This window comes from Mesoplodon bidens, assembly GCF_964165515.1.
Source record: "Mesoplodon bidens genome assembly, chromosome: 7".
In the NCBI taxonomy this organism is placed as follows: Eukaryota; Metazoa; Chordata; class Mammalia; order Artiodactyla; family Ziphiidae; genus Mesoplodon; species Mesoplodon bidens.
In genome coordinates, this window is record NC_138164.1 from 30,145,489 (window position 1) to 30,160,304 (window position 14,816).

Consider the following 14,816-nt stretch of genomic DNA (forward strand, 5'->3'; position numbering starts at 1 on the left):
TGTTCATGTTTTCAGTGGGAGGTAAAGCTGATATGGAATATTCTGAATAAGAAAAGTGGTTAAAAGGACACTTCAGAAGAAACCATTGTCTAACAGACTGGACACACATTGTCCTGGGGAGTTGAGGTAGCTGAGAGATGATGAATAAACAGGCTTTAATTCTCTTGGTGATTTGTTGCTAGAGGACCATTTTAAATTTCTTCCCTGGAGCCTTGAGAAGGAAGCTCACTTGCCTCACAACATTGGGTTAATTCTGTGTTCAGGTACACAAGGGACCTGATTAACCCTGGTTTGACAATTAGTTGTTGGTAGCTAATAACTAATTATTCAGGACATGAGGAAACACATTTTTGTAACCTTCCCCCCACTCCAAAAACAATATATTCAACAAATTCACATAGGAGAACTTTAGCCTGCCTATGGTTGGGAGCCAATTTTGTTTGCCCGACTTTTGAACCTTTGAATTTAATGAGGGGTTGCTGACACTTTCTCCCATTCAACAGCTAAGAATTTAGTTTTCCCAGATTTGCAAATCAGGATCAACTTTACCCAGAACACTGTGTGGGAGGTGGAATTCTAGATGACCCCCCCCCCGCAGTGACCCTCACCCTTTGTCTAATTCCCTCACCTATGAATATGAGACATCATTCCTGTGATTATGTTATCTTACCTGGCAAAGGGGTTTTTGCAGATGTACTTAAGGTTACTAATCAGTTGACCTTAAGATAAACTATTGAGTGGGCCTAGCATAATCATATGAGCCCTTTAAAAGCAAAGAGTTTTCTCTGGCTGGTGGCAGAAGTGGAAGTCGGAGAGATTTGAAGCGTGAGAAGGACATGCTGCTGTTGGGTTTGAAGACAGAGGGGCCACATGAATACAGGTGGCCTTTAAGAGCATGGAGTGGCCCCAGCTGACAGACAGTAAGAAAATGGGAACCTCATGCAAGGACCTGGATACTATCAGCAGCCTAAATGATCTTGGAAGCAGGTTTTTTCCCAGAGCCTCCAGATAAGAGCCAAGCATAGCCACACCTTGATTTCAGCCTTCATGAGACCCTGAGCAGAGACCCAGCTGAGCCGTCCATTCGTACTTATGACCTCCACAACTGGAAGCTTATAAATGGTGTTTTAAGTGACTACATGTGTGGCCTAGAAGTATATTTTGCGACTAGTTTATCTTAAAAGGAATACTGGGGAATTACACTGCTCTAAGCTATAAGTGCTATGGGTACTTTCCCGAGAAAAAAGTTGATGGCCAAGGTGAGTGTTTGCTTAGGATATAGTTATTTCAGTAATGGTGTGAAAAACCACACATTCTTCTGTTAAGGAAGAGTCTGCTGCTGGTATGTAATTTTTATGTGTTTGATTCTTACAGGAGCCTTTACAAACCATTAACATTTATTAAACAAACCCACAACCTGTGACAGAAATCAGTGAACTTTTTCTGTGAAGGGCCACATGGTAAATACTTGTGGCTTTGGGGGCCATATGGTCTCCATCGCAACTATAATCAATTCTGTCCTGGCACCACAGTAGACACAGACAATATTTGAGTGAATGAGTGTAGCTGTGTGCCAGGAAAACTTTATTTATGGTCATAATTTGGCTTGTGTTATCAGTGTCTTATCTCTGGGGTTTTTTTCTTTGTACTCATGGCAGGTAGGTACTAGTTATTCCTTTAATTTATCACAACTGATTTCTGCCCTCGTTCGTAGCTTTTCCTGACTTGAATTTACAAGAAACCTCCCCCACCAAAAAAAGTCTCTTTACTGAATTATCTTATAATCTTGAGCATGTTTTTAAGTGACAAAATTGGTAGGAGAAGGACTATGGAATCTGTTTTATTACATAAGCATAGTGTATAAAACTTAATTTTAAAAGAGGCAAAGGTCATTCCTTTTATTTATTGAGGTATAATTGATGTGAAACTTTATATTAGTTTCAGGCATACAGCATAATGATTTGATAATTGTGTATACTGGCAAAATAAGCCTAGTTAACATCCAACACTACACATAGTTACAAAATTTTTCTTTCTTGTGATGAGAACTTTTAAGATTTATTCTGTTAGTAACTTTTTTTTTTAAACGGGAGTCACTGAGCTTTATGGTTTCATTTGGCCCCAAAAATACACTTTTAGGGGGCCTCAAATTAGTAGACATGTGAATTTGAACGTTCCCCACCACCAGGTCCCTTCCACCCTTCGGTTCCTCCCAGGAGCTCCAAAGCCAAAGTTGAGTCTGTCCCACTTGGGTCGTTCCACAGCAGCTCTGCTTCCTGGGGCCCCCAGTTGCGATGTGAATGACGGTGATGGTCCAGCTCAGGGGCCGCTGCCAGCTGCTGTCACATGATTGCACGGCATGAGTTTTGTTTCCAGGCCGCTTTATAGGAGGCTTTAGACTGTATTCCCAGCACTTTGGATTTGGACACCAGGTCATCTAGCTTCTCGCCTCGCTCTAACAAAGACTCCGCGGTGTTGTGCAGGATGATTTTGGTCTCATCTAGTTCAGCCTGCACCTTAGTCATTGGGTCAGCTTCTCGGGGGTTCTGGTATCTACTGAGGTGACCGTCCAGGCCTGCGTACTGGATGGTATTGGGGGATCCAACTGGCCAGTCTGTCCTTTCGACCTGCTTGGAGAATTCGTCTAGTACCTTCTCCAGCAAGGTAAACGCCGCCCGGGATGGGTATTCACTGTCAGCAATGACCACTCCCACCAGACTGTCGTTTCTCACTTAGACATGGCACAGATATTCTTGTTCTTCGACAGAAGCTCTGATTCCTTTTGAGGAGCGCTTCACAATCAGTTGATTTGTGAAGGTCATGAATTCCTGAACGCTGGACCTCTGGAAGAAGCTGAAGGAGGACACGTCGTACGCGGCTTTGAGCAGCACCGCCTTGGCATCGCCTTTGTACGGGACGCTGAGGCTGTACAGCTTCATGGCGCCACGCCCTCGGGCCAGCTACCCGCCTGGCCGCGGGACCAGCTCGCAGGGAGCAGCATGGCGCCGCCCCTCGAGACCGCCACCAGCTGCTGACGGGTCGGCCGCTCTCTTAGTAACTTTTAAATATGCAGTACAGTATTAACTATAGTCGCCAGTCTGTACATTACATCCCCTGACTTATTTATTGTATAACTGAAAGTTTGTACCTTTTGTCCTCTTCATGCCTTTCACCCACCACCCCCGCCTCGCCCCGCCCCAGCTTCTCCACATTTGGCAGCTGCCTGTGAGCTCAGTTTTTTCTTTTGATTCCACATAAAAGTGACATCGTACAGTATTTTTCTTCCTCTGACTTATTTCACTTAGCATAATGCACTCAAGGTCCATTCCTGTTGTCACAAATGGCAAGATTTCTTTTTCTTTTTTAATAGCTGAGCAATATCGCACTGTGTGTGTGTGTGTGTGTGTGCGTGTGCGTCTCAGTGTCACATCTTTATCCATTTGCTCATCAAAGGCCACTTAGGTTCCATATCTTGGCTATTGTACATAATGCCAGACTGAACATGGCAGTACATATACATATATATATATATTATATATATATATATAATATATATATATATCTATATATATATATATATATATAATATATATATATATATATATCTTTTCAACTTAGTGTTTTCATTTGTGGGGGGGGCTGGAATAAATACCCAGGGGTGGAATTGCTGTATCATACAGTAGGTCTATCTTGAGGAACCTCCATACTGTTTTCCATAGTGGCTGCACCAATTTACATTCTCACCCAGAGAGCACCAGGATTCCCTTCTCTTCATATCTTTCCCAAGACTTGTTATTTTTTGTCTTTTTGATAATAGCCATTCTAACAGTTAGGAGGTGATATCTCATTGTGTCTCTGATTTGCATTTTCCTGATGATTGGTGATGTTGAACACTTTTCATATGTCTGTTGTATGTCTTTGGGAAAATGTCTATTCAGATTCTGTACCTATTTTTTAAATGAAATTACTGGTTTTCTTGCTATTGAGTTATATGACTTTTTTATATAATTTGGATACTAACCCCTTAACAGATATATGATTTGCAGCTATTTTCTCCCATTCAATAGGTTGCCTTTTCATTTTGTTGATGGTTTCGTTTGCTGTGCAGAAGCATCTTAGTTTGATGTAGTCCCACTTGTTTATTTTTGCTTTTGTTATCTCTGATTTTGGTGTCAGTCCCAAAAATCATAGCCAAGACTTAAGTCAAGGACTTTACCACCTATTTTTTTTTAGATGTTTTATGGTTTCAAGTCTTACATTAGGTACTATTAAGTCTTTACCCCATTTTGAATTAATGCTTTTTGTGTGGTGTAAGATAGCGGTTCAGTTTCATTCTGTTGCGTATGGCTGTCCGGTTTTCCCATCTCCGTTTATTGAAGAGATTGTTCTTTCCCCCACTGTATATTCTTGGCTTCTTTGTCATAAATTAACTGACCATAAATGTGTGGTTTCTGGGCTCTCTGTTCTGTTCTGTTGATATATATGTCTGTTTTTATGCCAATACCATACTGTTTTGATTACTATAGCTCTGTAATTATAGTTTAAATTTAGAAAGTGTGATGCCTCCAGCTTTGTTTTTATTTCTCAAGATTGCTTTGGCTACTCAGGGACTTTTGTGATTCCATACAAATTTTAGGATCATTTGTTCAATTTCTATGATAAATACCATTGGAATTTTTATAGAGATTGCATGGATTCTGTAGATTGCTTTGGATGGTGTGGATATTTTAACAGTGTTCTTCTAATTCGTGATCACAGAATATTTTTCCATTTATTTGTGTCTTCTTTAATTCCTTACATCAATGTCTTATAGTTTTCAGTGTACAGGTCCACTACCTACTCGGTTAAATTTTTTCTTAGGTATTTTATTCTCTTTCATACAATTGTAGATGGGACTGGTTTCTTAATTTCTCTTTGTGATAGTTTGTTATTAGTGTATAGAAACGCAGTAGATTTTTGTATATTGATTTTGTATCCTGAAACTTTATTGAATTTGTTTATTCTAACAATTTCTTTGTGGAGTCTTTAGGGTTTTCTATTTATAACACCATGTTATTAGCAAATACTGACAATTTTACTTATTTCTCTCTAATCTGGATGCCTTTTATTTCTTTTTTTTTTTAAAGAAGATGTTGCGGGGTAGGAGTTAATTAATTAATTAATTTTTGCTGTGTTGGGTCTTCGTTTCTGTGCGAGGGCTATCTCTAGTTGTGGCAAGCAGGGGCCACTCTTCATCGCGGTTTGCGGCCCTCTCACTATCGTGGCCTCTCTTGTTGTGGAGCACAGGCTCCAGACATGCAGGCTCAGTAGTTGTGGCTCACGGGCCTAGTTGCTCTGCAGCATGTGGGATCCTCCCAGACCAGGGCTCGAACCCGTGTCCCCTGCATTGGCAGGCAGATTCTCAACCACTGCACCACCAGGGAAGCCCCTATTTCTTTTTCTTGCCTAATTGTTCTGGCTAGGACTTCCAATACTGTGTTGAATAAAAGTGGTGAGAATGGGCATCCTTCTCTTGTTCCTGATTTTACAGGAAAAGCTTTCAGCTTTTCACTGTTGAGTATGATGTTAGCTGTGGGCTTGTCATATGTGGCCTCTATTATGTTGAGGTACATTCCTTCTGTACCCACTTTGCAAAGAATTTTTATCATAAATGTTGAATTTTCTTAAATGCTTTTCCTGCATCTAATGAGATAATCATATGGTTTTTATCCTTCATTTTGTTAATGTGGCATATAACATTGATTTGCAGATGTTGAACCATCCTTGCATCACGGGAATAAATCCCACTGGATTATGGTGTATGATTCTTTTCATGTATTGATGAATCCAGTTTGCTAATGTTTTTTTGTTGAGGATTTTTGCATCCATATTCATCAGGGGTATTGGCCTGTAATTTTGTTTTGTTATGGCATCCTTGTCTGTTTCTGGTATCAAGGTAATGCTGACCTCTTAAAATTAGTTTTGAAGTCTTATCTCTTCTGTTTTTATGGAAGAGTTTTGAGAAGGATTGGTATTAATTCTTGAATATTTGGCAGAATTCTCCAGTGAAGCTGTCCTGTCCTGGACTTTTGTTTGCTAGGAGGTTTTTCTTTTGTTTTGTTTTTTGTTTTTACTTAGTTTTTTTTTTAATTTTCTATTTTGTTTTATTTATTTTTTTATACAGCAGGTTCTTATTAGTCATCAGTTTTATACACATCAGTGTATACATGTCAATCCCAATTGCCCAATTCATCACGCCACTATCCCCAGCCCCCCACGGCTTTCCCCCCTTGGTGTCCATACATTTGTTCTCTACATCTGTGTCTCAACTTCTGCCCTGCAAACCAGTTCATCTGTACCATTTTTCTAGGTTCCATATACATGTGTTAATATACGATATTTGTTTTTCTCTTTCTGACTTACTTCACTCTGTATAACAGTCTCTAGATCCATCCATGTCTCAACAAAGGACTCAATTTCGTCCCTTTTTATGGCTGAGTAATATTCCATTGTATATATGTACTACATCTTCTTCATCCATTCATCTGTTGATAGGCATTTAGGTTGCTTCCATGACCTGGCTATTGTAAATAGTGCTGCAATGAACATTGGGGTTGCATGTGTCGTTTTGAATTATGTTTTTCTCTGGGTATATGCCCAGTACTGGGATTGCTGGATCATATGGTAATTCTATTTTTAGTTTTTTAAGGAACCTCCATACTGTTCTCCATAGTGGCTGTATCAGTTTACATTCCCACCAACCGTGCAAGAGGGTTCCCTTTTCTCCACACCCTCTCCAGCGTTTGTTGTTTGTACATTTTCTGATGATGCCCATTCTAACTGGCGTGAGGTGATACCTCATTGTAGTTTTGATTTGCATTTCTCTAATAATTAGTGATGTTGAGCAGCTTTTCAGGTGCTTCTTGGCCATCTGTATGTCTTCTTTGGAGAAATGTCTATTTAGGTCTTCTGCCCATTTTTGGATTGGGTTGTTTGTTTTTTTGTTATTGAGCTGCATGAGCTGCTTATATATTTTGGAGATTAATCCTTTGTCCGTTGATTCATTTGCAAATATTTTCTCACATTCTGAGGGTTGTCTTTTTGTCTTGTTTATGGTTACCTTTGCTGTGCAAAAGCACTGAAGTTTCATTAGGTCCCATTTGTTTATTTTTGTTTTTATTTCCATTACTCTAGGAGGTGGATCAAAAAAAATCTTGCTGTGATTTATGTCAAAGAGTGTTCTTCCTATATTTTCCTCTAAGAGTTTTAGAGTGTCCGGTCGTACATTTAGGTCTCGAATCCATTTTGAGTTTATTTTTGTGTATGGTGTTAGGGAGTGTTCTGATTTCATTCTTTTACGTGTAGCTGCCCTGTTTTCCCAGCACCTTTTAGTGAAGAGACTGTCTTTTCTCCATTGTATGTCCTTGCCTCCTTTGTCTTAGATTAGTTGACCATAGGTGTGTGGGTTTATCTCTGGGCTTTCTATCTTGTTCCACTGATCTGTGTTTCTGTTTTTGTGCCAGTACCCTATTGTCTTGATTACTGTAGCTTTGTAGTATAATGTGAAGTCAGGGAGTCTGATTCCTCCAGCTTCGTTTTTTTCCCTCAAGACTGCTTTGGCTATTCAGGGTCTTTTGTGTCTCCATACAAATTTTAAGATATTTTGTTCTAGTTCTGTAAAAAATGCCATTGGTAATTTGATAGGGATTGTATTGAATCTGTAGATTGCTTTGGGTAGTGTAGTCATTTTCACAATATTGATTCTTCCAGTCCAAGAACATGGTATATCTCTCCATCTGTTGGTATCATCTTTAATTTCTTTCATCAGTGTCTTATAGTGTTCTTCACACAGGTCTTTTGTCTCCCTAGGTAGGTTTATTCCTAGGTATTTTATTCTTTTAGTTGCAATGGTAAATGGGAGTGTTTCCTTAATTTCTTTTTGAGATTTTTCATCAAGAGATTTCTTGGCATTAATTTTGTATCCTGCAACTTTACCAAATTCACTGATTAGCTCTAGTAGTTTTCTGGTGGCATTTTCAGGATTCTCTATGTATAGTATCATGTCATCTGCAAACAGTGACACTTTTACTTCTTTTCCAATTTGTATTTCTTTTCTTTCTTTTTCTTCTCTGATTGCTGTGGCTAGGATTTCCAAAACTTTGTTGAATAATAGTGGTGAAAGTGGATATCCTTGTCTTGTTCCTGATCTTAGAGTAAATGCTTTCAGTTTTTCACCATTGAGAATGATGTTTGCTGTGGGTGTGTCATATATGGCCTTTAGTATGTTAAGGTAGGTTCCCTCTATACCCACTTTCTGGAGAGCTTTTATCATAAATGGATGTCGAATTTTGTCCAAAGCTTTTTCTGCATCTACTGAGATTATCATATGGTTTTTATTCTTCAATTTGTTAATGTGGTGTATCACATTGATTGATTTGCATATATTGAAGAATCCTTGCATCCCTGGGATAAATCCTGCTTGCCCATGGTGTATGATCCCTTTAGTGTGTTGTTGGATTCTGTTTGCTAGTATTCTGTTGAGGATTTTTGCATCTATATTCATCAGTGGTATTGGTCTGTAATTTTCTTTTTCTGTAGTATCTTTGTGTGGTTTTGGTATCAGGGTGATAGATATCAGGGTGGCCTCATAGAATGAGTTTGGGAGTGTTCCTTCCTCTGCAATTTTTTGGAAGATTTTGAGAAGGATGGGTATTAGCTCTTCTCTAAATATTTGATAGAATTCACCTGTGAAGCCATCTGGTCCTGGACTTCTGTTTGTTGGAAGATTTTTAATCACAGTTTCAATTTCATTACTTGTGATTAGTCTGTTCATATTTTCTGTTTCTTCGTGGTTCAGTCTTGGAAGGTTATACCTTGTCCATTTCTTCCAGGTTGTCCATTTTATTGGCCTGGAGTTGCGTGTAGTAGTCTCTTAGGATGCTTTGTATTTCTGTGGTGTCTGTTGTAACTTCTCATTTTTCATTTCTAATTGTATTGATTTGAGTCCTCTCCCTCTTTTTCTTGATGAGTCTGGCTAAATGTTTATCAATTTTGTTTGTCTTCTCAAAGAACCAGCTTTTAGTTTTATTGATCTTTGCTGTTGTTTTCTTTATTTCTATTTCATTTATTCCTCCTCTGATCTTCATGATTTCTTTCCTTCTGCTAACTATGGGTTTTGTTTGTTCTTCTTTCTCTAGTTCCCTTAGGTGTAAGTTTAGATTGTTGATTTGAGATTTTTCTTGTTTCTTGTGGTAGGCTTGTATAGCTATAAACTCTTCTCTTAGAACTGCTTTTCCTGCATCCCATAGGTTTTGGATCATCGTGTTTTCATTGTCATTTTTCTCTAGGTATTTTTTGATTTCTTATTTGATTTCTTCAATGATCTCTTGGTTATTTAGTAACGTATTGTTTAGCCTCCACATGTTTGTGTTTTTTATGTTTTGTTCCCTGTAATTCATTTCTAATCTCACAACATTGTGGTCAGAAAAGATACTTGATATGATTTCAATTTTCTTAAATTTACTGAGGCTTGATTTGTGACCCAAGATGTGATCTATCCTGGAGAATGTCCCTTGTGCACTTGAGAAGAAAGTGTAACCTGCTGTTTTTGGATGGAATGTCCTATAACTATCAGTTAAATCTGTCTGGTCTGTTGTGTCATTTAAAGCTTGTGTTTCCCTATTTATTTTCATTTTGGATGATCCGTCCATTGGTGTAAGTGAGGTGTTAAAGTCCCCCACTATTATTTTGTTACTGTCTATTTCCTGTTTTATAGCTGTTAGCAATTGCCTTATGTATTGAGGTGCTCCAAGTTGGGTGCATATATATTTATAATTGTTATATCTTCTTCTTGGATTGATCCCTTGTTCGTTATGTAGTGTCCTTCCTTGTCTCTTGTAACATTCTTTATTTTAAAGTTTATTTTATCTGATATGAGTATTGCTACTCCAGCTTTCTTTTGATTTCCATTTACATGGACTTTCTCTTTCCATCCCCTCACTTTCAGTCTGTATGTGTCCCTAGGTCTGAAGTGGGTCTCTTGTAGACAGCATATATATGGATCTTATTTTTGCATCCATTCAGCAAGCCTGTGTCTTTTGGTTGCAGCATTTAATCCATTCACGTTTAAGGTCATTATCGATATGTATGTTCCTATGACCATTTTCTTAATTGTTTGGGGTTTTTTTTTTTTTGTAGGTCCTTTTCTTCTTTTGTGTTTCCCACTTAGAGAAGTTCCTTTAGCATTTGTTGTAGAGCTGTTTTGGTGGTGCTGAATTCCCTTAGCTTTTGCTTGTCTGTAAAGCTTTTGATTTCTCCTTCAAATCTGAATGAGATCCTTGCTGGGTAGAGTAATCTTGGTTGTAGGTTCTTCCCTTTCATCACTTTAAGTACATCATGCCACTCCTTTCTGGCTTGTAGAGTTTCTGCTGAGAAATCAGCTGTTAACCTTATGGGAGTTCCCTTGTATGTTATTTGTTATTTTTCCCTTGCTGCTTTCAATAATTTTTCTTTGTCTTTAATATTTGCCAACTTGATTACTATGTGTCTCGGTGTGTTTCTCCTTGGATTTATCCTGTATGGGACTCTCTGCGCTTCCTGGACTTGGGTGGCTATTTCCTTTCCCATGTTAGGGAAGTTTTCGACTATAATCTCTTCAAATATTTTCTCGGGTCCTTTCTCTCTTCTCCTTCTGGGACCCCTATAATGCGAATGTTCTTGCGTTTACTGTTGTCCCAGAGGTCTCTTAGACTGTCTTCATTTCTTTTCATTCTTTTTTCTTTATTCTGTTCCCCAGCAGTGAATTTCACCATTCTGTCTTCCTGGTCACTTATCCATTCTTCTGCCTCAGTTATTCTGCTCTTGATTCCTTCTAGTGTATTTTTCATTTCACTTATTGTATTGTTCATCTCAGTTTGTTTGTTCTTTATTCTTCTAGGTCTTTTTTAAACATTTCTTGCATCTTCTCAATCTTTGCCTCCATTCTTTTTCCGAAGTCCTGGATCATCTTCACTATCATTATTCTGAATTATTTTTCTGGAAGGTTGCCTATCTCCACTTCATTTAGTTGTTTTTCTGGGGGTTTATCTTGTTTCTTCATCTGGTACATAACCCTCTGCCTTTTCATCTTGTCTATCTTTCTGTGAATGTGGTTTTTGTTCCACAGGCTGCAGGAATATAGTTCTTCTTGCTTCTGCTGTCTGCCTTCTGGTGGATGAGACTATCTTTAGGAGGTTTTCATTACTGATTCAACCTCCTTATTGGTCTGTTCAGATTTTCTATTTCTTCATGATTCAGTCTTGGAAGGTTTTATGTTTCTAAGAATTTATCAATTTCCCCTAGGTTGTCCAATTTTTTGGCATATAATTGTTCATAGTAGTCTCTGAAAATTCTTTGTATTTCTGTGGTATCTATTGTGGTGTCACCTCTTTCAATTCTGACTTTAGCTGAAAGTTTGTCTATTTGTTGTTTATCTTCTCAAAATGGCAGCTCTTGATTTCGTTGATGTTTTCTATTGTCATTTTAGTCTCTATTTCATTTTTCTACTCTGACCTTTGTTATTTTAATTCTTCTACTAACTTTGAGTTTCATTTGCTTTTTATCTAGTTTGTTTAGTGTAAAGTTGGTTGTTTATGTGAGATTTTTCTTGTTTCCTGACGTCAGCATTTATAGCACTTATAAATGCACTTATATATTATAAGTGCATTACTTATATATGCACTTCCCTGTTAGAATTACTTTTGCTGCATCCCATAAGTTTTGGTATGCTGTATTTACATTTTCATTGGTCTTAAGGTATTTTTTGTTTCCTCTTTGATTTCTTCTTTGACCCATTGGTTGTTCAGTAGCATGTTGTTTAATTTCCACATATTTGCATTTTCCAGTTTTCTTCTTGTAATTGAATTCTAGTTTCCTACCATTGTGGTTGGAAAAGATGCTTGATATTATTTTAGTCTTCTTAACTTCGTTAAGACTTGTCTTCTGGCCTAATATATTTTCTATCCTGGAGAATATTCCATGTGCACTTGAGAAGATTGTGCATTCTGTTGCTTCTTGGATGAAATGTTCTGTATATATCTGTTAAGTCTCTATGTTCTAACATGTCATTTAAGGCCAATGTTTCCTTATTGATTTTCTGTCTGGATGATCTATCCATTGATGTAAGTGGGGTATTAAAGTCCCTCATTGTTATTGTATTGCTGTCTTTTGCTCCCTGTAGGTCTGTTAATATTTGCTTTATATATTTAGGTGCTTCTATGTTGGGTGCATAAATATTTACAAATATTTTCTTATTTGTGTAACACCTTTATGTGATGCCCTTCTTTGTCTCTTATTAATATCTTTGTTTTAAAGTTTATTTTGTCTGATGTAAGTATAGCTACCCCAGCTTTCTTTTTGTTTCCATTTTCAGGGAGTATATTTCTCTATCCCCTCTCTTTCAGTCTCTGTGTCCTTGTATCTGAAAGGAGTCTCCTGTAGGCAACATATAGATGGGTGGGTTTTTTTAATCCACTCTGTATCTTTCAATGGGAAAATTTAGCCCATTGACATTTAAAGTAATTGTTGATAGGTATGGACTTACTTCATTTTATTAATTGTTTTCTGGCTGTTTTGCAGGTCCTGTATTCCTTTCTTCTTCTCTTGTTCTCTTCTTTTGTGGTTTGATGACATACTTTAGTGGTATGCTTAGATTCCTTTATGTTTTGTGTATCTACTAGAGGTGTTTTTCTTTGTGGTTACCATGAAGCTTACATATAAAAACTTATTTATAACAGTCTATGTTAAGCTGGTAACAACTTAATTTTAAATAGGTTCTAAAGCTCTACAGTTTTGGTCTCCCCACCCTCACGTTTTATGTTTTTGATGTCACATTTACATCTTTTTATCTTGTGTATTCTTCAACTAATTATTATAATTATAGTTATTTTTATTAGTTTTGTGTTTTAATCTCCATACTAGCTCTATAAGTGATTAATCTACCACTTTTACATTAGATTATTCTGAATTTTACCTTTACCACTGATACTTATTCTTTAATATGTTCTCTGTTACTGATTAGCACCTTCTTGTTTCAGCTTAAAGAAGTCCCTTTAACATTTCTTATAAGGCCAGTTTAGTGGTGAACTACTTTAGCTTTTGCTTTTCTGGAAAAACCCTTTTCTCTCCTTCAATTCTGAATAACTTTGCCAGATTGAGTATCCTTGGTTGACAGTTTTTCCTCTAAGCACTTTGAATATATTGTGCCACTCCCTTCTGGACTGCAAAGTTTCTGCGGAAAAATCTGTTGGTTTTATGAGGATTCCCTTGCATGGAATAGGTTGGGTTTTTTTCTTGCTGCTTTTAAGATTTTTCTCCTTGTCTCTATCTTCTGACACATTAATTATAATGTGTCTTGGTGTGGGTCTCTGTGGGTTCATCTTATTTGGAACTCTCTGGATTTCCTGGATCTGGATATCAGTCCTTCCCCAGGTTGGGGAACTTTTCAGCCATTATTTTCTTTCAATAAATTTTCTGCCCCTTTCTCTCTTATTTTCCTGGGACCCCTATAATGCAAATGTTGGTCTGCTTGATGTTGTCTTATAAGTCCCTCAAAGTATCTTCACTTTTTTTTCCACTCTGTTTCCTTTTTGCTGCTTTGATTGGGAGAGTTCCACTGTCCTGTCCTTGAGTTCACTGATCCTTTCTCCTGCTTTATCTAGTCTATTGTTGAGCCCCTTTAGTGTATTTTTCAGTTATTGTATTCTTCAGCTCTGTGACTTCTTTTGATACTTTCTTATATTTTCCCTTTGTTGAAGTTCTGACTGTATTCATCCATGCTTCTCCCAAATTCAGTGAGAATCTTTATGACAGTTATTTTGAACTCTTTATCAGGTAAATTACTTATCTTTGTTTCATTAAAGTCTTTTTCTGATGTTTTATCTTGTTCTTTCCTGTGGAACATATTTCTCTGTTTCTTCATTTTCCTTGATTCTCTGCATTGGTTTCTATGCATTAGATGAAACAGCCACCTTGCCCAGGCTTGAAGGAGTGAGTCCATGTAGGAGATGAACCTTATTGTTCAATCCTGCCCTAGCTCTTGGTTGTCTCTCAAACTTTTTTGATTGTTAAGTAGTCTATTTTGTTTTTAATGGATGCTAGTAGCTGAGGGTATGCCAAGACCTGTCAGTGTAGGAGAGGATCTCAGTCAGCACCGAGACTAAGCCTGATTGGAAGCTAAACCCTCAGGTAACAGCTTTCAAAATATGCAAATATATACAGTTCTCTGGGACCACAAACATAAGTCCCACTGGCAGCTAGAGCCAGGTGATCTGGAGGTGTCTGTCCCCTGGGCAGCATCACAAAATTGGTGCCTCAGAAAAATGGACAGCCTCCTTTCCAGAAGACCCCAGAGACCTGGAATGAGGCAAAGGGAGAGTGCAAAGATGGTGTCCCCTGGCCTCCATTCCCGAGAGCACCTTTGTAGGCCTCTAAAAGCGTGCCAAACCCTAAGCCTGCCCCTCAGGCCAAAGCTCCTGGATAAGCAAATAGGCCTCTCTCTCAGAAAGATCTGCTATCTGCACAGTTCTCTGGGGATGGCAGCCAGCCAGGAACTACCTTTGCATTTGTTACAGTCCCATGGGACCTAGGAACACAAGCCCCCCTGGCCTCCAGAGCCAGGCAATCAAGTGCATCCCCTGGCGGTGTGTGTGGGGGCGGGAGAAGCCACTAAAAACAGGGCACCAGACACATATACAAGTCCACTCCAGGATACACTGGTACTCTGTAGTGTGGCAGAGGGAGAACATGAAGATAACACCCACCCCCCACATCTCTGGAAAGGATTGTGGTCAGCCCTTAGA

General features: G+C 38.3%; 1 protein-coding gene and 1 pseudogene across 2 annotated transcripts in view; one reads left to right on the forward strand and one right to left on the reverse strand.

Annotated features, from left to right (window-relative positions):
* Positions 1-14,816, forward strand: part of TMEM123 (transmembrane protein 123) — a 78,208-nt gene that overhangs the window by 47,257 nt on the left and 16,135 nt on the right. The window lies entirely within an intron of this gene.
* Positions 2,228-3,110, reverse strand: LOC308620904 (synaptobrevin homolog YKT6-like; annotated as a pseudogene). The gene has a single exon. The product of its transcript is annotated as a synaptobrevin homolog YKT6-like (transcript).